The 25924-nt window shown below is 34.5% G+C and overlaps 1 protein-coding gene across 10 annotated transcripts in view; it reads right to left on the bottom strand.

Annotated features, from left to right (window-relative positions):
- LOC129747707 (unconventional myosin-XVIIIa) overlaps positions 1-25924 on the bottom strand; it is a 268397-nt gene that overhangs the window by 108669 nt on the left and 133804 nt on the right. For 4 of the 10 annotated variants that reach the window (XM_055742029.1, XM_055742030.1, XM_055742028.1 and 1 more), the window contains exon 1: positions 13400-13835. The exons of 2 other annotated variants lie outside the window; for them this stretch is intronic. The gene's annotated coding sequence lies outside the window, so the exon portion shown is untranslated. Of the gene's footprint in view, positions 1-13399; positions 13836-25924 lie in introns of those variants that run through there. 4 more of the 10 variants (XM_055742034.1, XM_055742033.1, XM_055742035.1 and 1 more) reach the window with 4 other exon arrangements.

Here is a 25924-nt window from a genome sequence, read left to right on the forward strand (position 1 = left end):
TGAATAATCTGAGTGGAAAACAGTTAACTATAGCACAGAAATTATCGCAATTATTAGTAAATCGTGGTTTAGCTAATTTCATAGTAGATGCCAATTCGAGTTTTTATCAGTTGCATATAATCAAAGAACTATCACATCTTATCAAACGTATCCGTTATGCGGCCAGGTAAAGAATTAAAGGATATACAATAATGGGACAAGAGAAGAATAAGCGAACCAATTGTTGAACGATGCGATATTTTCGCTAGTTATGAATGGATCGTGATTCTTTTTTTTTCGAAAAGCTGCATCTTATTGCTAATGATCCAAACAACAACTTTGCTGAAGAACGTGAAACTCTAAGATGCGTCATTGAAATTTTATGACAACTTCGAAATTGAAAAATTTAATTTCATTTGTTTAACATATTTTTAAATGGCAAAATTAAAAGACTTCACCCACCACAGTAAAAGGGGGTTTCCGTAGGAAATTGACGTAGAATATGACAGAAATCGATTTAATTTGATACCATGGATATTTTCTAACAGCCAAAATACCCTCTCAACCTCGGAAAATATTTTGCGCAAATTCTTGAAAAAAGACCATCTTTACCGTGGTGCGCGAGGTCTTTTTATTCAATGCAATGTTGCTGTGAAAAAAAAACATATGTACCAAATTTGATAGAATTCTTTGGAAATGATTTATGTCATGTTTTACCTCGATTTTATATGGACCCCCCACCCAACTCCCTCCTCCCTTTCCGAGGTTAGATGGGTTTGTAACTTATCAGAAACAATTTCCGGCGAGAAAACCCGTTAAAAAAAAAAATTCTCGTCAATCGAACCAACCAATGACACGAGAACACTTCTGCATATGGGAAAACACGCCAGCTAGTTTCCAAGGTATGATGGCTCCAACCCAATATTCAGTGCAGGGTTGCCATTTGAAAAGATGTGAAAAAAATATGATATTAAACTTTACAATAGGCAAATTTGTTGTTTGAATCTTCATCAATGAGATGCAGCTTAAAGAACTTGAGTTCAGTGCATCAGTGAGGCTGTAGGATTTTTTGAACGAAAAAATCACTAGAGTGTCTGTCCCGGGATTTCCCGAGCGAGAATTCCCGGGAATTTGAAAAATTCGGGAATTCCCGATTCCCGGGGATCATAGTTTCGTTCCCGGGAATTCCCGACATGTAAGAAATTATTTCTCTGGAAAAGCCTGAAAGCCTCCGGAATCATCATTTTTGTTCATTTTGAACAAAACACATTGAGAATATGCCGATTCCTGTGGCAGTAGACATTTTGCAGCCATTTGGAGCAATTTTTTTATTCAAATAGATTAGTTTAAATAGATTATATGTATTTCCACGCCGCATTTATTGAACGAAAACTAACAACAGATCGAAAAATATATGAAAAATCGCGCAGCGTACTTGTTTCCCTTGGCCTTGAAGGCCACATGAACTTGAAAACCTCAAAATGAAGAATACATCGTTTTTTTTTTCATATGAAGAGCAAATATTTAAAGTGTTCAGAAAAAAAAAAGAAAAATGATTGGAATAAACAAACAAATAAATACATTTTTTTTATCAACTCCTAATTGTATGGATGAATTCGCCATTTGACTTATTCAGGTTATTTTATAGTTAGTTAGACTGTTTGATTTATTTGATAAAAATAAGTTTGAAAAATATTATGAAGTGTACATTTTGAACAAATAATGTGCGTGTGCACGAAATGTTCGATAAACTACGTATATTTGAATCGAAGTGCATATATTTTACATATTATTGAATATTTCCCGGGATCCCGGGAATTCCCGGGAAACAGGCCACTAGATTTCCCGATTCCCGGGAATGAGAAAATAGCCGGGAAATGGACACTCTAAAAATCACTTTTTCCAAATTAATTTCCACTTTGAATTTTCTGCTACATCCCATTTCAAGTCCTAGAGCCACAAAAATGCATGGGCTCAAAAGCAACCTAAAACCGTGTGACACTTTTTGGCCAGATTCTGACCAGTATAAATTGTTTAGTGTTGCACGGTTTTCCTTATACTATTTGAAAAGTTGTTATTTTTGTTCCAACAAAAACTTCACTTTGCACTAAATGTATTTTAAAACAAACTCAAAATATATTTATATGTTTATCTCTTTTCATTTTCTTGGGAAATTGTATCAGCTTCTTTAAACTTGAGATGGAAAAAAAATTGTCAAACCTAGAAGAAATAAATATATTTAAATTCAACTAATGACTTCAATATGAGAATTTTTTATCAAATAGTAACAACGAAAATAAAACGATCTCGAAGTAATAAAATTATCTCTAAACAATATATTTATATTTATCAAAAAAATAAATGAAACGAAATTTAGTAAAAATGGCGATTTCTTTGAGCACAAACGACATTTCTAACTAATGTTTTCTCCAGAGGTTTTTCATCCTAAACTTTGTGGAAACATGTAATTACATATTCCTAAGATTTGTTTTAAAACTTTCTACAGGCGCAATTTATGTTAAAGATGAACATTGTTGTTGCTGCCATTTAAGCTCACAAATCACCCATTTACTGTAGAAGCCTACAAAATTAAATTGTTATTAGAAAAGGCTTTATTTAAATAGTATCCATTGAACGTTTCAGTGCAATTTAACAGCACGGTGCGGCTAAGAATTAGTGTTTTCAAATAGCCCCACCACGATTCAGCTGACTGTGACAGTTGAAACTTACACCTGCTGCTAAATTTGTACGCCACTCGATGTCTTAAAATTGTATTGAATGTCGAAAAAATGCGGTTAATCGGCATTTCCTCATAAAAACAATACACGACCTCTCGCCTCAATGGTTGTGAATGATGATGAATGAGGATGATTGTGGCGCGGTGATATATAAATGGGTAGGTAGCATTTTACAAACATCAGCAGACCCTCGGCTCGCCTCGGTTGGACCCCAAATCGATCGCTATTATACGTGGTTGGTTGGTGTTTTGGATCCTCATCCATTGAGAAAATAAGTAAGAGTGGCGCCGCCGCTGCGCGATATCACGTAATACTCGTTTGCCAAATTACTTCGATGCTTATACCATTTGCGGTAATCATTATTTGATATGTTCATTAAGAAGGTATTGAAACTTTAATCGGTTTGTAAATAAACAGAAAACGTTTTTTCGATAACTTTTGTATATTTTCGAAATAAGCATCCACAACATGTGAAACGACAGAAGAAAAATTTGTTTTTTTTTATTAAAACAGATAAAAATTGTCAGATTCTTTATTTCAATACTCGTTACTTCAAACGAACCCAATCTAACTAAAAACCAGCTTTCGTTGCAGTTTATTCTCAACAGCTATTCTACGAAAATTACAAAAACCAATAAAACACTAACCAGTTACGGCTTAGCTACGGAATGTGCCTGTATTTAATGCTGAGACATGCTTTTTATTGGCTTAAGAAACATAACCCGAGCTCTCCATGACTGGCCTTTTCCACGTTCATACACAAGGGATAGGCGTATGTGTAGTGCATCCTATCCAATTCACCCGAAAACGGGAAGAACTAGAACATAATTATCGTCGGTTTGTAATCGATTCTCCTTCCTGTGTGTAGAGCAGCAAAGTCGAATCCATTTAAACCGAGAAAACCGAGCTTAAACCGCATAGCGAGCGCCCTAACCTGAGTTCGGGACAAGGAGAGTCTTCACACGGTACTGACCTCTTTGGCCGGAGCTAGAGTCGAGAATGCCCTTTTTCCCCCCTCGAGGCTTACCGGGTGCGGTGCCTGAGAACGGATCAGTCCAAAGCCCCGGAATTGTTGGTTTGCTGGCTAACTATAATTGACTTAATTTTATTTCAATTTTCGTTTTCCGGTTTTGTTCTCTTTCTTTTGGGTGAATGAGCGTTTTTTTTTTTCGTCGGTTGTTTTCATCCGGCGATTCATCACAACAATATCCACATCTAATGAATCAAACTTACCGGGTGTTCGTTCAATTGGATGTAAGATAAGACGAGGTAGATGAAAATATGAACAATAACGTCGGTTGAGTTCAATACAATTTTAATTCAGTCATCAACAAAAAAGGTAATATTGGATTGGAAGCCATTCACAGTTTACCCAGTTGCATGAAGAAGTTCTATAACCAGTGTAATCACAAATGCTCTCAGAGTCAAAGAGATATAAGTGCAAACATGATCGGTTTTGAGATAATGCCAAACAATTCTACATATTTCAAAAAAATATTATGTGATTTTTTCAGATTTTTTAAATTTATTTACATATTTTTACATTTAAAAGATAAAGGAAGTAGGGGGTAACCCGTTGCCATCGCACGTGTTTGTTTACGTTCCTATGAAATTTATTATTACATTTTTATTTAAAAAGAAATTTTGTGAAAAACTATTTAAAAATGTATTTCATGCATAGACGATTGTGTGCGGAATGGTTAAAAAACGAAAATTACTTCTGAAAGCTTGTGGTTTTGGTTTTACTGCTGCCTAAAATTTGTTCAACAGCCTGTTTATGTTACTGAAGTAAGCTCTCGCAAGGCAAGAAAAATCAAAGTGATGATCTGCATTTTGAGGGATTGGGTTTTGTATGTCCAATAAATACAATAATTTTTAGCGAAGAAAGATAGTCATAATGATTCGGATAAAAAGTGTGGGGCAGAGTTTGAATTTCGTAATATTCTTTCATCATAACTTATCAGCAGTTTTGAAATCGTATTTTAGGCATTCAAAAAAACTTTATTTTTATAAAACTTCCTCAAAAAATTTCGTTTTGGACACACAAAAAGATAATTTAACAACACATTTTTTTATATTTGTTTTGGCAGATAAAGTGAATAAATCCGGGAAAACCCGTACTATTCTCAATGAAATACGGGCAACCGGGCCGGATTGGACTTTTGTTAAATTTTGTATTAAATATCCGAGCGGTGCCGGATAAAACCTTGCAATCTGGCAACGTTAAATAAGTTACAACAAATTATTTTTAAATGAAAAGTAATTATTTTTAACATAAATAAGTAACCATCTTTTATATGAAAAGCTTTATTGACCACACAAATTCTTCAAAACGCTTTAAGGAGTGTATTCGAAAAAAATGCAACTCTTTGTTTGTGAATAATTTCTGAATGCAGTGATAGAAACTGATGAAATTTTCAGTTAAGCTACCTTGTTATGTAATGTTAAAAAAAGGAAGACGATTGATTCCATGAAGTTGTTGAAGTTGAAGTTAAGTATTGCGAGTGGTTTTATCAAGCGCTATCAAAAAGTTCCAACAGGGGCAGTGATAAAAAAGATATATTTTTTTCCAAACTGGTTCGTCTAGCTGACTATTAAACAGTCTTGACTTCATTTCTACAAAGTTTAAAAGCTCGCTACCGGTAAAATAAACAAAATACGATGGTCAAGTCGTGCGCAAAATATTTGGACTGCTAGCGGGAAGAAATTTTGGAAAATTTCGTTATGGACAGCAAAAGAACTCTTTAGCGGGCGCTTACCAAGTTTCCAGCCAGAAAATTTTAGTCGACAAGTGTTCCGGAGATAAATAAGTAAAAAAAATGTGATGTCTAGTACTTGAGAACGCTGACGATCTGTAAAAGCTGCAAATCAGTCAGTGTTTCATAACGTTTGACACGATAAATGGCTTAATATACAAAGAAGACTCCCTCTAAAAGCGACAATTTCTCTGTATAGCACTTCAGTAATTCTAACAAAGTAGATACTCTATTTTGATCGGATCTAGAATCGTGCCATTACGAGAAAACTGTGGTAAAACAGTTAAATATGTTGTTTTTTGCCGAAGGAGTACAATCGGCTAAATTTGTCATAACTTCAACCATAAAGGCATAATAAAAATTTTGAGTTATTTTGAAGGTCAAGCTTCAGTAAACATAAAACGTAATCAAAATAGGCCTTTTATAGAAACAAATGTGGTTCATAGTATATAGTCTAGATGGCGCCCGTGGCGCCCAAAAATTAAAATCGATTTTTTTTTTGCATTAGACGCTATCTTAAAAACCACTTGACAGATCGTCACCATATTCTGAACATGGAAACATTATATTACTAGGAGGCCATTTCACTGAAAATTTGATCGAATTTCATCCATGCATTCGAAAGTTTTTCACAAAACGAAGTGTTGCATTTTTTCGAATACACTCCTTAGTGAGATTAGTGATAGTTTTACGTTCACAAGATGAATACTGGAAGCTGAAATTTTTTTTCGTCCATCGAATTCGGTTTTTCTAAATTCATGATTAAAATAATTCGAATATTCGATTCTGTTAAATTGATATTGTTTGCAATTTTATTGCATAAATACAAGGATTTGTTCGTGATGTCTCCACTCCAAGTGACAAAAGAAGGATTTTCAAATTTATTCCGGCCTTATTGGTGTTTTATCAGCTTTGTGCCATTTGCGACTTTAAAACTCCTTCAGGATTGACAGTTGACACAATTATTTAGAATGAAGCACTTTTCTGTTTCTGCCACTTGCTGTCATTCAGAATTTGAATCACGAAAAGTGATCAAAGTAACCGCATATCTTTGCAAAATAAAAATCAGAAGCAAAGAAAATGTGCTAGTGAATTGTAAATCGTTTAAACAAATCTCGCGTGAGCTTTCATTACGTCGTATGAAACATCTTAAGAATTCACAGAAAAATGCGGCAAAAGTTATCAAAACAACTTTAAAATTTGTATTACAGATATAGAATACAGGGCTTGTGATATAGCTCAGTTGGCAAGTCTGTTGTCTCCTGAGCCGATGTCCGCGAGTTCGAGCGTACCGGATAAGTTTTTCAATAACGGTCCGCCAACTGCACCGTTGATAAAGTCGCGAATGCCATAAAGATGGTAAAACAACTATAATCGAAACAAAAAAAATGATATAGAATATGTTGTCCAGGCTACACATATTCTAAATGGAAAGAAGTTGCGACTAGTTTATGTAAGGTTTTGTGTTTTTTCGTAATAAAACTGTTTGTTTACATTATATTTCATACGACGAAATGAAAGCTCACGCGGGAAATATTGTTTGTAAATCCTTATTTCTCCTAATTCAGTCAGTTAGTTTATCTGCAAGCAGTGGTAGGAACATTAGCATAGATAAATTAAAACTTAACCTAAATTTATCTTCCCAGCCCACGTGCTGCGAAAGCATACAGTCACGTGCTACCAAAGTTGCGAGCACAGATTAGGCAGAAGGAAACTAAACGTAAGTCATTTATTTTATTAAACTATGAAAACTTATTCAATTAAAAGAAATCATAAAGGAATTTTTCTTGGTAATTCTATCATTGAAGGAATTCATTACGCCACCGAATAAACGTATTGTTGAATAAATGTCGTTTAATCAAATCGGAAAATTCTTTTCTTCTGTCTGTCGCTCACGCAAAAGACTGCTTTTTGTATTATTGTTTTGTCAAACTTACTTTATTTCAAACCATTGAAATTTTAATACACTGGATTCTTTCTTAAAACGATCTTATTTTACATGGTTTTATTTTGAAACGATTTTTTTAAACGATTTTCTCTAAAAAAGACGATTTTCGAACATGTCAAAAATAAGTTCTAGACATTCTCGATTTTTTTTTCAACCCACTCTTGGGTGGAAATTGATTCGGACATCGCTTCCCGACAGAAACATGGGCCAAAATGGCCACTTAGAGACTCTGCGGAAGTTCCGGAACAACCGTGGCTTTTAACCCAAAAACAAGTCAATCCAAAGCAAATCTTTGAGCTTCACGATTTCACTCAAAACACTTTAGAATGGTCTACCTGGTTAGAAATGATCGATTTACAGTCCAAGTCGGCGTTAGATAGAAAAACTATCACACTATTATACCACAAAATTTGAGCTTTCTAGAGTTTGTGTGGCCTGAGATACAGCAATTCTACCATCGCATTCTATAGAAATCGCATTTTTAGGTTCATGACTAAAATATTGTATCTCGCATAATTTTTGATCCCATTGATAGAACTTTTCAAAAACTTCAGACATTCTAGCTTTATATTTCAACAATCACTCAGCAAAATTTTAATAAAAAACCCGATTTAATACACTTAACAGTGGATTGGAGCCTTTCTAACAGAGTTTCAATTATATTTGGAAATATATAAAATAATATAGAATATACATGATAGATTCCTTCCCTCTGAATCATATAAGTATGATTTCAGATATTCAAACACGAAAAATTCCAATCTCAATATAAAAAAATGATGCCTGATACGTTTTTTTGGGGAAAAGCGAACTGGTATGTAAGGAGCTCATTTTATGTATGGAAAGAATGGTATTTAAACAGTAGAATTTCCAAGATTTATAACACGCTGAAATGGTGCCGTGGTAGCAACCAGAACTTTCACGTTGCTGGTCACGGTTCGAATCTTACTGTTTTTTTATGCTTTTTTTTTACTGAATAAGTAAAACCAACTACAATATTGATGGATAGCCGTGACGCGTGCCCTAGCATGATACCTTTTTTAGAGCTCAACCATGCATAGAGGAAAAATTCCCACAAAAGGAGGGGAAAGTAATATGACTATTAAATGATTAATCTCATTCTGTAAACTAAATCTGAAATCTTATTCTGATTCTAAAGTTTGAATTTTGAGTTACAACACTTAGTCTAATATTTGAATATAAGTTCCAATTTCAAATTCCAGGTTGATCTTTAATCCAAATTCTTAATCAGAATTCTAAATCTGAATTCTCAATCTGAATTCTGAATCTGAACTCTGAATTTGAATTCTAAATCTGTATTCTGAATCTGAATTCTGAATCTGAATTCTGAATCTGAATTCTGAATCTGAATTCTGAATCTGAATTCTGAATCTGAGTTCTGAATCTGAATTCTGAATCTGAATTCTGAATCTGAATTCTGAATTCTGAATCTGAATTCTGAATCTTAATTCTGAATCTGAATTCTGAATCTGAATTCTGAATCTGAATTCTGAATCTGAATTCTGAATCTGAATTCTGAATCTGAATTCTGAATCTGAATTCTGAATCTAAATTCTGAATCTGAATTCTGAATCTGAATTCTGAATCTGAATTCTGAATCTGAATTCTGAATCTGAATTCTGAATCTGAATTCTGAATCTGAATTCTGAATCTGAATTCTGAATCTGAATTCTGAATCTGAATTCTGAATCGGAATTCTGAATCTGAATTCTGAATCTGAATTCTGAATATGAATTCTGAATCTGAATTCTGGATCTGAATTCTGAATCTGAATTCTGAATCTGAATTCTGAATCTGAATTCTGAATCTGAATTCTGAATCTGAATTCTGAATCTGAATTCTGAATCTGAATTCTGAATCTGAATTCTGAATCTGAATTCTGAATCTGAATTCTGAATCTGAATTCTGAATCTGAATTCTGAATCTGAATTCTGAATCTGAATTCTGAATCTGAATTCTGAATCTGAATTCTGAATCTGAATTCTGAATCTGAATTCTTAATCTTGTAAATCTCATTTTGATTGTTTTGCATCACACGGTTTTCAACATTGAAATTTCTTTCATCCAAATTTTTTTTTATGATTTCGGATTTTACAACTTTTAATAGTATGGTTTTACCCCTAAAAGTATGCAGCAAACTTAATTTCAGAAAAATTGTGAAAAAAAGTTTTCACAAAACAAAATCGTGTTTTCATGCGTAATGATCTTTAAGTCATCGCAAATTTATCAAAAACTGTGCAAATTGGTATTCTTGGAGAAACAATTCCAGAATTGAAAATTGATAAAGTGAGGAGAAATTTTACGGATGATGAAAAGAGCGAAAGAACATTTTTGCAAGGAAAATTTATTAACGTACACCATACTTTACCTCGCAACATCCAGCTTCATCAATTTTTAATTCTGATATTCTTTCTCCATGAATCTAAATTTTTCACCGATATGCCGAAAATAAATTTACAAAAATTCTGAATCTGAATTCTGAATCTGAATTCTGATTCTGAATTCTGAATCTGAATTCTGAATCTGAATTCTGAATCTGAATTCTGATTCTGAATTCTGAATCTGAATTCTGAATCTGAATTCTGAATCTGAATTCTGAATCTGAATTCTGAATCTGAATTCTGAATCTGAATTCTGAATCTGAATTCTGAATCTGAATTCTGAATCTGAATTCTGAATCTGAATTCTGAATCTGAATTCTGAATCTGAATTCTGAATCTGAATTCTGAATCTGAATCTGAATTCTGAATCTGAATTCTGAATCTGAATTCTGAATCTGAATTCTGAATCTGAATTCTGAATCTGAATTCTGAATCTGAATTCTGAATCTGAATTCTGAATCTGAATTCTGAATCTGAATTCTGAATCTGAATTCTGAATCTGAATTCTGAATCTGAATTCTGAATCTGAATTCTGAATCTGAATTCTGAATCTGAATTCTGAATCTGAATTCTGAATCTGAATTCTGAATCTGAATTCTGAATCTGAATTCTGAATCTGAATTCTGAATCTGAATTCTGAATCTGAATTCTTAATCTGAATTCTGAATCTGAATTCTGAATCTAAATTCTGAATCTGAATATGAGTTCTGAATCTGAATTTTGAATTCTGAATTTTGAATCCTGAATTCTGATTCCTAAACCTGTATCCTGAATTTGAAAACTGAATCTGAATTCTGCATCTGAAATTGAATCTAAATTATGTATGAGTATGTAGAAATGAAAAAAAAAACATAAATTCATTCTTCAACACGAGTAAAAAAAACGAGGGTCATAAGATCTTCATATAAATTCCCCCCCAACGCAGTTTCCTGTACGGCTCTGCATTTTGTTGACACCCGGCATGGCTTTAGACACTATAATTTCATAAATGAAATTATAATGTCTATAGGCATGGCGGACTCTGAAGGAAACGCCCATCCGCCATTTGCTGCATTGAAAAGCAAGAAGTGTAAGATATAAACACTGTTGCCGTATTTGCCCCAGCAGACTGAGAAACTGCCCAGACCACGGTGCGTCTTAGTAATGCCTTTTACCTATTTGAGTTTGAGCCGCTTTCAATCAAGCGTGCCGATGGTTTATTGGATAGCGCTTGCAACTTGGGATCTGAAGGGTTTTGGTTCAATTCTCGAGTTAATAAAAATATTATTTTTTTATTTTGATTATCTTCAATTTATAAATGATTGCTGGTGCTGCTGCTTCGAGGCGCCACTAGCAACTTTTTTTTATGCCATAATAAGTATGATATGTATTTGGTAAAGAAAACGGTTTCAACTATTTTGTTTTTTTCCCGTTTTTGAAAGGGTTGTGTAGAAAAAAAAATGCATTCTTTTGAGACTAAAATCATTTTAATTGTGCAGCCCAGTTTCGCAAAAACGTTCTAGACATTTTTAAAATGGCACATACAAATCCACGGACATCAACAGAACTCGTCGAGCTGAGTCGATAGGTACCTATAAAGGTATGTCTAAGACCCATAATTAATGATCTCTCAAATCGACCGATAACCAAACCTTTCTGTTAGAAAGGCAAAAAAACGTTGCCTAGTGTCTGAGATATTGCAGTTTGAATGGTAAAAGTCCAAAAAGTCCGATTTTCGTAGAATTACTGTATCTCCATCCCCACAAACTCTAGAAAGCTCAAACTTTGTGGTATTATAGTGTGATAGTTGATCTATCTAACGCAGAAAAATATCATTAGAGTAAAAAGTTGTAGAAGTTGAAAGTCGAAATGACAGTGCACGTGCTTTCAATTTCTATAAAATTATGAACGCTACTGTATATACACAAACGAATTACAAAACACTCTCAGTTTCCAAATCCTCATTGAGTTTCGGTAACTAAACCTGAAAAATTTCAAGTTTATTGGATTTGCAATAAATTCCAATGCAATATGAAATGAGAAAGTGCATTTCGAAAAGTTATACCTACAGTTGGTGACGAAAGTTAGTAAATAAAACCAATTTCCACCGTCATTTTGTTTATTTGACTAGATTGAACATTAGAGGTTTTTTTTTGCAATGAGCACTAGAGGGTTAAAATAATAACATGAGCCGAATGAAATTGCAAATAAAATCTGGCAACGACCCACAACTTCCTAAGCATGCCAGATTAAATGATTTCGAGCAACAACGAGCAATTTTTATAAAAACTATCATCATACATATCAACACGCAGTCCAAAAATTGTTTTTATGGAAATGAGGGAAACAATAATCCAGAGTTGCAAGAAGTATCAATGATTTATAATAAAAATCGCATCTTAGGATCTACTAAACGAAAATTCATACATGATGTCAATAATCAGAAGCTGATTTTGCCTACTTTGAGACGCTGAATTCAAGTTTCTTTAACAGCTTAAATTCGTGGTGATAAGCAAATGTATCGAAATATGTTACAACCGAGCTTTTTCTGCTTTTTTTTTCCTCAATGTTACAACTGAGAAATAAAAACTATTAAGTTTCAATCAAAATTTTTTACGAAAATTTTCAAATTCAAAATCAGAATGTTTATTGAGAAGATTCAGTTATAAATTCCTCTGTCAATGAGCAGTTTTCGTTGAATGAAAATTATTGATGAAAAAAGATTTCTTTCCGCATTCAAGAATGCAAAATACAGCTAAACAAAATTTGCATTGCAACATTGTTCAAAACTGTCCTTTAGGAATATAAAATTTCCAAAACTCTTTAAAAAGAAGGTAAATTTAATTTTGATGTATTTTAATTTCCATACTTATTTCTGTTTTGTTTAAAACAAATGTATCTATCTAAAAAAAAAAGACTTTTGTTTCTAGACAATATGAAACAGAAACAGTTAATTGTTGACTTATTTTTTTCTACCTGAATAGTTTCCTTGATTGGTAAATCTACAAATAATTATTTTCATTCCAATCAAGCTTACACATTGTGGATATCACTGAAATAATATTTCCTGATGCTTTTGCGAAAACAGAAGCGGCACAACAAATACAAATAGCTCAACCAATTGGATAAACTCCCATCAATCAATCGGAAATAGTTTGTTGCTAAAGCATCTCGTTGTCTGGTCGCCAATCGTTCAAAAGCCTTGACGAGGTGCTTCGAACAATCTCCGAGGAAGTTCTCACATCCTCAGAATCGGTAGAGGCGGTTGTTCTATATAAGGTCCTACGAACGCTACATTTCAAGGATCCCCTCGTAATGATTGATAAAGATCAACTTCCTTTCCTGTGATTCGAACTCCCGTCAACTTCAGCAAACCATACATAATGCTCAGCATCAATTGGTGCGCACAAATGCTTTTACTGCATCATCTCAACAAATCGGTGGCAGTAAGTAATGACATAATTATTCGTATCGTGGTAATTGGTCAGCAGCCATTTAAAGAATAAGTCAATCTTCATTGATTGCATCTTCGGGCATCTTTGGACACGAGCACTTTTTCCATTCACAGCCTGCAATGATCACGTTTCTTATTCACACCTTTTTTAACACTTCTCCGGACAATGATAATTTAATGCATTCAGTCGTTCCGATGATCGCAGCTTCTTGATGGCTTCATTCAAGGAGAAAAAGGCGTCTCCGTACACAAAGCACGCACCACTTTGAGATTATCAACTTAAGCTCGCGTTGTGTTTCGCGCGAAGATAAAACTTCTTATGTATATTCCAAACGGAGGGCAAAGAAACCGGAAACAAGCTGGACTCCGTTTCAAATTTATATATTCCTATTCTCCGAATACAATCGAGAGCTCACATCCATCCAGTGATGGGCTTCAGGTGGGACACTTTTTCCTCCACTTGGACGACGAACGAGTCCAAACCATAGGTATAAAACCCGATCACAGCACACGTGAGAATATCGAGAATCAAGAGCTGCGCGCGCGATCAAGTTGCACCTTAAAGCGACGATTTAAAACTGGAAAACACACATCAGTCAGCGAATGGAAGAAGCGATCGCGGCGCAGAGACTCAGACTCAGGCTCAGACCCAGGCCCAAGCTTGGCCAACCCAAAGAGGCATCGGCATCGGCATAAGCCCATCAGCCAAGTTTCAAGCGAGGAAGGTAAGTGAGTCCGACCGACAAAAAAAAACGACCATACACACCACCCAGCCATCAGTGAGTGTTGTGTACGAGACGATAATATGCTTCTGCGGCGTTTCAACTTTCAGCATATTATTTCTCCTGTTGTATTCGTTTTGTTTTCTTTTGGTGTTTTGCTTGCCCCAACGAAAGCTCTCCTCATGTATGAAGAAAGAGTGTGGTTAAGGTGGTTCTAGCTGTGTACATAGTTCCTTTAATTTAAGTAAAAAGATTTTTTTAACTAAAACTACAGATAATATAGACATGGCAAATATGTATGGAACTTAGTCTTCCGGTGTACACGGATTTGCAATATGAAGTTCGAAGGGTCTTAACGAAACAAGAAAAAAGTTTATAAGGGACCAAAAAACCCTACCGTGAGAGATAAAATGTTATTAATTGAAGAAGTTATACCACGGGTGGCAACCATTTTCAAAAAGCAGGAAATTAAATATGTTCACGAGCCAACCAACAAACTTTTCTAAAATATTCAAGTAAAAAACAGATTTTTGAATACACTATAAATAATTAAAAATTTCTGCATATTCCGGGATTACCTCGGGTACAGATTCATCTTAGTAAGTTTTGTTCCATGCAATCTTTACAAATTCTTTTTCATTTGATAAGGAATTATCGAATAATAATGATAATTATCCATATTATTTCCACAACGAGTTTAATAGATTTCCTTAAGGCCCGAGAAAACAACCGTACACTCAGAAATGAAAAAAATATAAATTTATTTTTTTTCATGTATTTTCCTGCTTTACCGTGCCCACTCCCAGAATTATTTCTCGGCGTGTAATAACTGAAATATTTCTCGTCGAGAAATATCCCGGGTATTAAAATTTTGAGAAATATTTGACAGTGACATCTAGTGGTGATAAATGGAACAAAATTCAAAACGGTGGTTACAGTTTGGGTATATTTTTACTTTTGTGATATTATAAAAAGGGAGATAACTTTTAAAACTTAAATTTTATTAAGAATTTTACAATACACACAAAGGATTTTCAGTTATCTGAACAATTGTCCCTGAGAAGTGAATACTTTTGAAACTGATTGTAACATATAAATCCTTTTAACAAAACAAAGAATCTATTTATCATTATCTGATTTGATAACCTTGAAATGTGGACGCAGATTAAAAAAGGCTCTTTAATGGACAAAAAAAAATGCACCATACACTCATTCACCACTCTGCTGCTCTTCCGTTACATATTTCCTGCTTTATTGTCATAATAATGACCAAGGGGCTTGAACTCTCCATCATCCTGGGTTTTGGAATATTCCAAGAGCTCCTCCCCCAGGCACGAGATTCCAAAATCCGCTTGATCCATGTTCAATAATGACTACCTCGTCCGTAGACACTATTTTGATCATTTCCTCTGCAACTTCAAAATTAATTTGTGGTCAGTTCCAGGTCAATGTTGGATGGCAGTGAAAAATACTTACTGTATTTCGATTTACGAGAACTTCGTTCATTCGTGATCCCAAACGATTACCAAACGAATAAAAATGAGCTTCCATCAACAACAACAACAACGTAACAGCCGAAAAATGACAGATCGAAATGTTTCGGATCTAGATTTTAAGCTCTGAAATATTTCTTCTCGAGTAATATTTCAGATGCATTAAAAAATAATAACTGAATATATTTTTTTTAATAACTGCAATAACTACACGCAAAGAAATTACTGAGTTATTTAATATAAATGTTTTTTATATTTTTTTCATTTCTGAGTGTATGTACCTGTAAGAGATGTATTGGCCGCGTTGGACTTAGTATATATGTCCGAACTTTACCTATTCGTTGAATCTATCGATCTAAGTCTATAGTACTGTTACATTTATATCTGCTATGTACAATAGTATTTACTAGAGAATTATAAAACGCGATAAAAACTGATTTTGTCTCCTTTGAACAAAGTGCATAAGCCGTTTTAAAAAATACATTCTAAAAAAAATAAGGAATTATTCTTAAACTGGTTGAAATATTGATCAACGAGTGTATAAAGTAACGAAAAATTTCATCTTAATCGCACTACATTTCTGAATAAAATTTCTCCAATTATACATATCTTACTGTTTTTTTTTCTCTTTTCAAGGGATTCAAAACCTGGATTAATTATTCAATAAATTTCAAATAGTTTGATGACAATAGACATTCAATCAATTTCATGCTCTCCAAATTAAAAACAAATCGCCGCCTATTTCCAAAGTGTTCAAGATTTCGCTGGAAAATTTGTTAGGTGTTTCGAATCTAGATTAAAAAAAAACTGTAGATTGAAATTGTTGAAAAAAAATAGTACAGTTCATAAGCGCTCGGAATTTTAAAGAATCATCTTTCACCGTACTTTATAAAAATCAATATTAAAAATGTTATAACTAATTGGTTATAACATTTTTAATATTGATTTTTATAAGCACGGAAACCCTCAACTCGTTCGAGTTTAATCTCTAAATTAACCCTTTTTTAATTCGTACATAATAAACAATTTCAGTGATTTTTTAATTTTTCATAATATTAAGTTTTGTTCCGATAAGTGTGTCGGAAAAGCCATCCATAAACAGGATGAAAGTTAATTTGGATTTAAAAATCATCGCAATTATTTTTTCAAAATAAACCAAACTCAAATTTCCTTTTTTACCAGAAAATCTTCATCTTGTTTTCAGTCATTGAATTGAATACTAGAAGGCCCCAAATATGTATTGGGAAACTGAAATCCAGTGAAATGTTATGCGCTGCAATGAAGGCTTGGATTGATCCTAGGCCTAGTAAAAGGTTGCCAAATTTGGGGCAGATCGGATACACGAGAAGGGGTCGCTCAACGAGCCTGCAGTTAGTTTGGGATTTTGAGACATTTTGTTCTGGAGAAACAAAACCCAGTTTTTCATCAATAACTCCGTTCCTTTTTGGACGAATTTTTTTTTGTTTGAAAATGTTTTGTCTTAAACTCCAAATTATGAAAAATATTTTATTCTTAGTTATAATAAAAAAAAAAAGTTGTTAGGCTTCAAAAATGGACTAACTTTTTTAAGGATGATATTCATCACTGTTAATAAAGCGTCAAAAAGTACGACCAACCCGGCCGGAACACTCAAATTGAAATGCATGCCATTTCGTCAAATAATGATCACAGAATCTGTGTCACAGAACACTGAATTTTGAAACATGCACAGATTTCATAGAATTTTTGAAATTTGCATGGATCTCCAAAATTATGATTTTTTTGGCCAGTATAAAATTTAGATTTTTACTTTGAATTAAAGAAGCATGATAAGATTTGTAATTTTAATTGATTTTATCAAACTTAAATTTAAAAAAGACCCAATGAAAATAAAAGAAATAGCCACACAGAAATTCATCACAGAATTTTTGAGTAAAATAACAGAATGTCAGAATCTTTTTCTCTCAAAAAAATGATTTTTTTTTTTCGAAAACCGTGCTCTCAACGCTCAACCAACTGCGAGACCACTTTAAAAACCAATCGGAAAACATTGCCGAATACGTAAGGTTGTCAGAATTTTTTAAGCACGTATCCGGGCCGGACAAACTGGGCAATTTTTATATAAAAACCTGGCAAAATCCAGGCATTCGATTTCAAATTGACGACCACAAATCCGGGCAATATCCGGGCAAATTTATTCAAAACTCAGAAATTCGTCAACAAAAATTAAGAAGAAAAATTAAAAAAAATGTTTTTTCTTCAAACTTTATTGATAGATTTTGAACAGTATTTTGTAACGGGTAGATAAAGTCGAAGCAATATCATTTATTTATTTCTCTACTTTTATCAAACGATTCATACGTTTCTTCCAACGTTAATAATAAGCCTAATATAAATTCAATATTATTGTTTCCAACGGTTTCAAACATGCCAACAGAAATTTTGCTTTTTTTAAAATAATGAAATACAAGAACGAAACAAACACCCATTACCATATGAAGCACCACCCCAAATGAACAATCATCAATCATTAACACATCTGAGTGACCGACACAATTCTGGCGGCAAGCACGTGACTCTAGATGCTATCTTCTGTAGGCCACCGACCACTTTCTTATTTTGGCGTCAGGTGAATGACCTCTTTCTGGGGCTTTTGTGCACTTATTTTGGCAGAGCAAAAGTTGGGCCTCTATTTTCGGGTCCAGAAGGGGAAGACGAGGACTACTCGAAGAATTCGCGAACTGGGATGTAGTTGTTTGACTTCGCGATTAGACTCGTTCGTATCGGGTAGTTCCGGTTGCGAAGTCAGGCTAGAGCAGGTCGATCAGAGGACGATAGAGTTTCTAAGCTCACTTACGTCCGGTGATCAGGAGAGTTAGGGTCCAGTAGTTTAGTTGTACTTTTACTCGGATAGACCGTGCTAGGTTTGAAGGCTAGGACTGCTTAGAGCAGTGCGCAGTGCAATTCAGGGTGCATTTAAATACTGCTTAGCTACAGGTACGACGCATACGCACAGCATCCGCCCCAGGCGACGGACGCCGAACCAGGTACGAACCCGCAGCGGGGACTCCACAACACCGACATCCCGCTGGGTTCATCGACCAAACATCCAGCCGTATTGAAGCGGTGCACGGCATCCGCTTGCGTCACGATCGGCCGACGACAGGCCGGCCACCAAGCTCATAGTCGAGCCAACATTTGCTAAACAAGCCACCGCAGCCAAACCATCGCCGGATGCGACCAATCCTACAGAAGGCCACGCCACAGCCACGAGTTTGCTAGGCGGTGATCGGCCTAAACAAAAAGGGTTCATACCGCCCCGTTTCGTCTACCCGCAAAGGCCTCAACCAGCATACATCAGACGGGAAAGCGATACGGTGCCTAAACGGGAACGCGACAGGACTTCGACTAAGTAACGCCAACAGCTAACAGTCAGACTTAATGGAGTGTTTTTTCCGCTTTTTGGCGGGAAAATCGGGGTTTTCGGACTGGCTAGCCGTCTAAAATAGCCTTTTCACCACCCACGAGGTGAAAAAAAGTCGAAAAACTAAACAAAATTAAATGATTTGTTCGACTCAAAATCACTAAGTAAAATTTGTTAGAAAAGCCAAGCGTCTCCACCTGAATGCACTGCTAGTTAGAAGTTTTGAAAGAGGGAAAGTTTGTTAGGCCTAACAGTAGAATGTAAAACCAACACAACACACATGAATCGACAATAAATCGTACAAATAATTGTAAGCAAAAACTTAACGATGATAGTCTGATTGGGGTAACTGGAAAGGGATAGAGTGTCCATTTCCCGGCCATTTCCCCATTCCCGGGAATCGGGAAATCTGGTTGCCTGTTTCCCGGGAATTCCCGGGATCCCGGGAAACATTCAAAAACATGTAAAATATATGCACTTTGATTCAAATATACATAGCTTATCGAACATTTCTTGTGTACAAGCCCATAATTTGTTCAAAAATAATGTTTTTAGATTTATTTTTAATTAAATTAATAAAAATGTTTTCATCAATGATAAATTAAAACAATCAAACAAACTATAAAATAACCTGAATGAGTCAAATGAAGAAAATTAAGTCATGCAATTAGGGGTTAAAAAAACTTTTTAATTGTTTGATTATTCCAACTTTTTTTCGTTTTTCAGAACACTTTACATATTTGCTCTCATATGGAAAAAAACGATGTATTCTTCACTTTTAAGTTTTGAAAATTTCTGGCTTCCAAAGTCAGAGGGAAACAAGTGCATAAATTGTTACTTTCGAGAAAACACACTCTGTCTAATCTTGAAATCTGGAGGCATTAAAAAGAGTCGGATTTTTCATATATTTTTCGAAGTGTTGTGGGTTTACGTTTAATGAAAACGGTGTGGAAATACATATCTATTTGAATAGAAAAATTGCACCAAATAGCTGCAAAATGTATGTCTACTGTCAAAGGAATCGGCATATTCTCAATGAATTTTGTACGACTACATTTTCAGAAATAATAATAAGAATGGTTCCGGAGGCTATCAGACTTTTCCAGAGAAATAATTTTATACATGTCGGGAATTCCCGGGAATGAAACTATGATTCCCGGGAATTGGGAATTCCCGAATTTTTCAAATTCCCGGGAATTCCCGCCCGGGAAATCCCGGGACAGACACTCTAGAAAGGGAGTCACACGTTGTTCGTTGTTTCGGGATTAATTTGCTTTGTCGCTTTACTGCGGAGATTGGCCGCGAATCCAATCGATCCTTCTTTTCTGGTCCAGGTAACGGGTTTGGTCTTGTCCGATGATTCGAACCCCTAGCTTGCTTTGTAACGAACGACTAACTCCCATTTCCACGGATTTCTCCCGGGTTTTGTCTCGACTTCAGGGCGGCCCTTAAGGGTCGAAGTACGGATCCCTTTTGAGAGTCCCTTCCGCTTCTTTCCCAAAATCGGGAATCAAAAGGAACTCGCGACCGAGTCTCATCAGCTGGGCAAGATAAGAAAGGGTAGGTGGTCTTCCAAACGGAAGTGGCGCTTAAGCCACCTGCTTAAAACCGGAAGCGTGTCGGGCCTCTCGTTATAATTTAAGGCTTCCAAAAAACCTTTCATAATTATTTTTTATAAAACTTTTTCGAAAAATTTCGTTTTGGAGGTGTTTGTTGTTTTTTTTTTGTTTGATTTGTCAAATAAAGTGAATAAATCCGGGCAAAATCTGGGCATTTTTTCAATGAAATCCGGACAACCGGGCCGGGCCGTACTGTTCGTAAATTTAGTATCCAATATCCGGACAAACCGGGCAATCTGACAATCTTCCGAATACGTGATGGAAAGTACAGATAATGTGTCAAATTAAAAATATTGATTGTAATTTTTTTTTTTATCTTTTTTTGAGAAACGGTTACCTTTTGGTAAATTAACATTGTATCAAATGAAGGAAATTTATTCGAATTTTATTTCGATTAATGTTGATGAAGATTTTGGTTTTTTCATTCAATTCGTTAAACTTGGTTTAAAAAAAAAAAAGCTTCGCGGCCTCAAAAAGACAACCGTGGGCCCCAAGATTTATACACTGATAGACAAAAGTATTTGAGACATGCTAACTCAGTTATATGTGAATAGATTCCTAATTACTCTACTAAGATTGATTTTGATTGATTCAGCTTACACTTTTTTATTCGAGCAAATAATTAATTTTCTAACCCTTGTAAATGTGTTTGTAAAAAATTGGTATCCCGAATTCGAATTCATCTTCATTTCTAGTTTTGGCGATGTGGCGCTGGGAAATTACCGTCAAACGGGGCGTCATGCAACAGCAGGGTTAGATACAACATTTGTATGCCACAACACTCATTAAATTTTTATTTAAATATAATATGATTGATAGATTTTTTCAATAATTGTTATTATGTGCGACACTTGAACAAATTTCAAGAGCTTTTTTAATTTTTCATCTCATTCTTCGAGGCGGTTTTTAACTCTAGGTTCCGGTAAAATTAGTGAGTTTGGCTTAACTTTTTTTTTCAGCCCGAGATATTTGGATAAATGTACAAGTACCTACATTTTTTCTTAAAGAAAATTGTCATATTTTGAACATAGCTCAAACCCAGCTCAAAGCAAAATGTCATATTTTGAACATAGCTCAGACCCTATTCTTTTTTTTTTTTACACGAGAACCATTGGTCAGTCAATAAATTATCGTTTGTTTTAACTTGGGAACTTATGTAATACAACATACACGAAATGCGAAAAAATCACACATTCAATCGCGAATATCTCACCGCAGTAAAGTTGTATCGCGTTAAAATCTTCTACAAATAAAAATCTGCAATTCTGCAATTCTGAGCTATATAGCATACTGGAGGAATATTTTAGAACATAAAGAGTGAAAGTATGTTGATTTTTCATACAATTTGCAGAGAATCTCCATACAAATTTGAAGCCGATTGCACCAACTCGTGATTCAACCAATTGAGCTGAAACCTTCAGAAAGTCATTTTTTCACCTAATGGCACCAATATGCCGTATGGAAAAAAATGGACCAGTCTTTTATGACATGTTTTAGCGCCCTCAAAAAGTTAAAAACATGACTGAGATTCTTAACACCTAGGAAAAAAAATTATATTATCTAAAACTTTTTTATGTGTAAAGCACATTCAAATAAAATTTATTCTAAATCTTTTCATGTCGTTTAAGACTAAAAAAAGGTGAATTCTGATTTTTTTTAAAGATAAAACTGGTTTTTATAAAAGCCATGCTAATGCAATATTTGATAGCTTCAAATAAAATCAACAGAATATGTTGCAAAACACGGACGAGGTGAATCGTTTCTTTTTACAGTTGTACTGGTTTATCCGTTAACACAAAAAATTGTCATATCATGCAATTCTCTGCCACGAAAAAGTTCAAATTCATCTATTATCAATTATTTGAAACTTTTAAAATACGAAGTAGGTATGTAACTGAGTAAAATTCCGTGGCAAATCCCCAGTAAACTGTCTGGCAAAGAATCTGGCCTTGATGAATATAAAACCGTGGCCTAGAGGATAGCGGTCACCTTTTCTATAAGCCAGCGCCATGATCTGAATCGGAAGAAAGAAAACGCAGATTGATAATAATTTCGAGTATAGCTACCTTTGAAAAATCGTAAAAAAAATTGTGTTTCGTGTTTTATAAAACTAAAGTTGCCAAAATGTCGAAAATTATGTCAACTTTCTAATTCACTTTTTAAAAAATTTCTATTGTTAATGGAACAGCTTTGGCGGTTGATACATTAAAAAGTACGGTTTTCACCAGTTTTTACATTTTTGTTGCCACGATCTTAAGAATTAAAAAATATATTTCCATACATGCAATATATAGTTTCTTACTCCAGATTTCTCAGACATTAAGTGATTTTTTTTCGAGCGCCTTATATTTGACTGACAGTCTTTTTCCCGAAGCACATTTTTTTGGATTTGTTTCTTAGACTTTGAGAACTTTAAAATTATTTATTGTAGCTGAAGCTGAGTTTTCAAACCTATAAATTTTGTAAAAATCGGTTTAGAAACAAGAGAGAAAAACCAACTATAATAGTAGTCATTTGACCCCTTCCGGCACGTTTAGTGTTAAGTAAATTAGATATCTTCAAAGAAAGATGAAATTTCACTGATAGGATAGGTATAGAATACCTAATGCGTGTGTTCGTTTTTAAAGTGGCCGTAGCATGCATCCCATAGATTCATTCATTTGGTAAATTTTCAAAACAATTTCTAGATTACCCTTTAAATACATAATCCGGAATAAAACTGTGGGATACATTAAGCTTTCCAAGAAATCATGCAGATTTTGAACGATATATTGAACCACCCTATTGCCTCGGCATGTTTTTTTTTTCGGATACACATTAAACCCCACATGAATATGAAGAGAATGAAGGCACTTACAAAAATGCTATGAAATAAACAGCAAAGCACAATACAAACAAAACCGGCTTGCCTGCCATCAGGAGGAGCTCATGTTCGATATAATGTCTGTACGTATGTTGAAAACAGCTTTTCAGCAGCAAACAGGATGGGAATTTTCCCGACAAATAAAAAAGGAATGATCTCGTTGTTTACATTTCAATATTTCGGTAAACATTTCAACATATAACTGTTACTAGTTTTAAAAAGCAAGTAAAAAAGGTACTCCGTAAAAGACAAATCATATCAAAATTAGAAGATCGATCGATAACGAACCGGGGAAAACATATATTTTCTCTCCGTCGTTTGCTTTCAAATTATCATTCTCTTATCTCGGTGCAAACATAAGAAATTGCCGCGAATTAACTCGACATTCATCTATTCTTTCTTTTTTTTTTTTTCAACAACTAACGTTTTGGCGCCCTGTTGCTACTTTTGATGACTTCACACATGACAAGTGGCGGGGAAACTGATTGTTTGTTGAATTTCGGCGCGAATTTCCCATCAAAAATGTTTGCTTCATTCTTCCATGGTGGATGAAAGTCGACTTTTTCGAAAAAATTGCGCACTCACAGCACAGAAGCAGGCAGTCGATAGAAAATAAATTCCAGAAGAGAAACTTCACCAAGTTAGAAACGATAAACACCTGGTTTGTTTGCCGAACCGAAATATGCCACTGCGGACGCCACGCCTTTCCGAGCGCAAATGTGCACATGCCTCACTTATTAATTGGTGCCCTAAAGCGTCCTAAAAGCCATCGTGTGGCCAGTCTGCAAACGCCATATTTTTCTACGGACACCATAAATTAAATTTCTACAACGAGCTTTGGACAGTGTTTGTTTCACTAATGAGATCGCAATCCATTATGTTTGGGAAAATACTCTACAAACATCGACCGAATTTTCAAGTATTATCTTCCATATTGTTGAAATAGCACTTATTTTTCTTAAAACATAGGGGAGAGTGGGGATACTTGATCCCCTTTTCTTATTTTCACGATATCTTTTTGGAAAAATTTAGCAACTCGCCGTCTTTGACATTTTCTGACAGCTTGTAACTTCAAGTTTCTATGCTCCAAAAATTAGAACGATTCTTGAACCCGTTGATGAACTAGAAGCATTTTCGTGGGAGTAAAAAAATTGCGATTTTTCTGAAGTTAGGGGAGACTTGATCCCCTGTTGAAGGAGATTTGATCTTTTATACAGGAAGCCCTAATACTTGTATAAAAATCAAACAAAACCCCAAGATAGAATGTTAATTGACTATTTTGGTCATGTTTGTTCTCATTTCACAACTTATAGCAGACATAAGAAGAAAATTCTATAACTTTGTCTCGACGCTAAAAACATTGCATACTTAAAGGCGCTATTTTTTATAATTAAGAGAAAATTAATAATTTTTGCTCTTTTCTTCAGAAAATTGTTTGAGAAATATTAGTATTTGGACAAATATTAGTAATTTCGTGATCAGCAATCATAACGATCGATTCAAAAGAAGAATATGCCGTTTGGAAGGGGGATCAATTGTACCCAACTCTAGGGGATCAATTATACCCATAATCAACATTTTAGAAAACTTTTTCTGAAAAAAGTTGATGGTTTTCCATTGCTTTGAAAATATGGCATTATGAAGTTCATTTTACGCTCGAACGATTGATACATTGGAACAAATATGTTTTTCATTATTTTCCCATGTAAGGAACATTTTAAAGTGATGAAAAAAGATCTTCAAGTTACATTTTGTGAAATTTTTCAAACAAAGTTCAATTACTCAAACAATTATTTTGTTAAAAAAATTTAAACTACAAGCATTGTTATTTTGCTCATTTTGGCACATTTTTCTAGAACATTTGATCTTTGTAAGACATTCCAGTTTCGAGATATAGCTAAGGAATCAAGTATCCCCAGGGATCAAGTATCCTCATTCTCCCCTACAGTTGCGTTCAAAAAAGAATGAAATCGCGTGAAGCTGCGCACCCACTTCCAACTTTGATAAGCTGCCATTTCACTCTCGGTTAATATTTTTTCATGAAAATTTCACACAATCTAGTTCAACTATCCAACTAACACTCCACAAAATTTGAAGTTTTTTCAATGACGGGAAACAAAGATACAGCTATTCCCGTAAAAAAGGGAAATTTGGAGTTGCTTCACAAAATTTGCTGTATCTTTTACATTTTTCATTGAAAAATTTTGAAATTTGGTCCAAAGATGTAAAAATGTTTGATCCAATACCAGGCCAAGTTTCGTTGAAATCGATGAACGTGATAAAAAATGGTGCCGGATTGAAAATGAGGTTCATTATCGCCCAGCAGACGATTTCATTCTTTTTTGGACGGATGTTTGTATGGAAAGCATCGTAATCAATGTATTCTTGGGTTTTTCTTTAACAAAACCAAAAATTTTCACAAAGAGTGTTGTAAATTGCTAAAAACTTCATTTGTACTTTGTTTCAAAAGAGAAAATGTTTCAACAGGGTTCATAATAAGAAGAAGAGAGTTTCAGAAATGACCTGCTAATTATACCGATATACAAATTTGATCAACGACTAGAGCGA

Source organism: Uranotaenia lowii, chromosome 2 (assembly GCF_029784155.1).
Source record: "Uranotaenia lowii strain MFRU-FL chromosome 2, ASM2978415v1, whole genome shotgun sequence".
Taxonomy (NCBI): Eukaryota; Metazoa; Arthropoda; class Insecta; order Diptera; family Culicidae; genus Uranotaenia; species Uranotaenia lowii.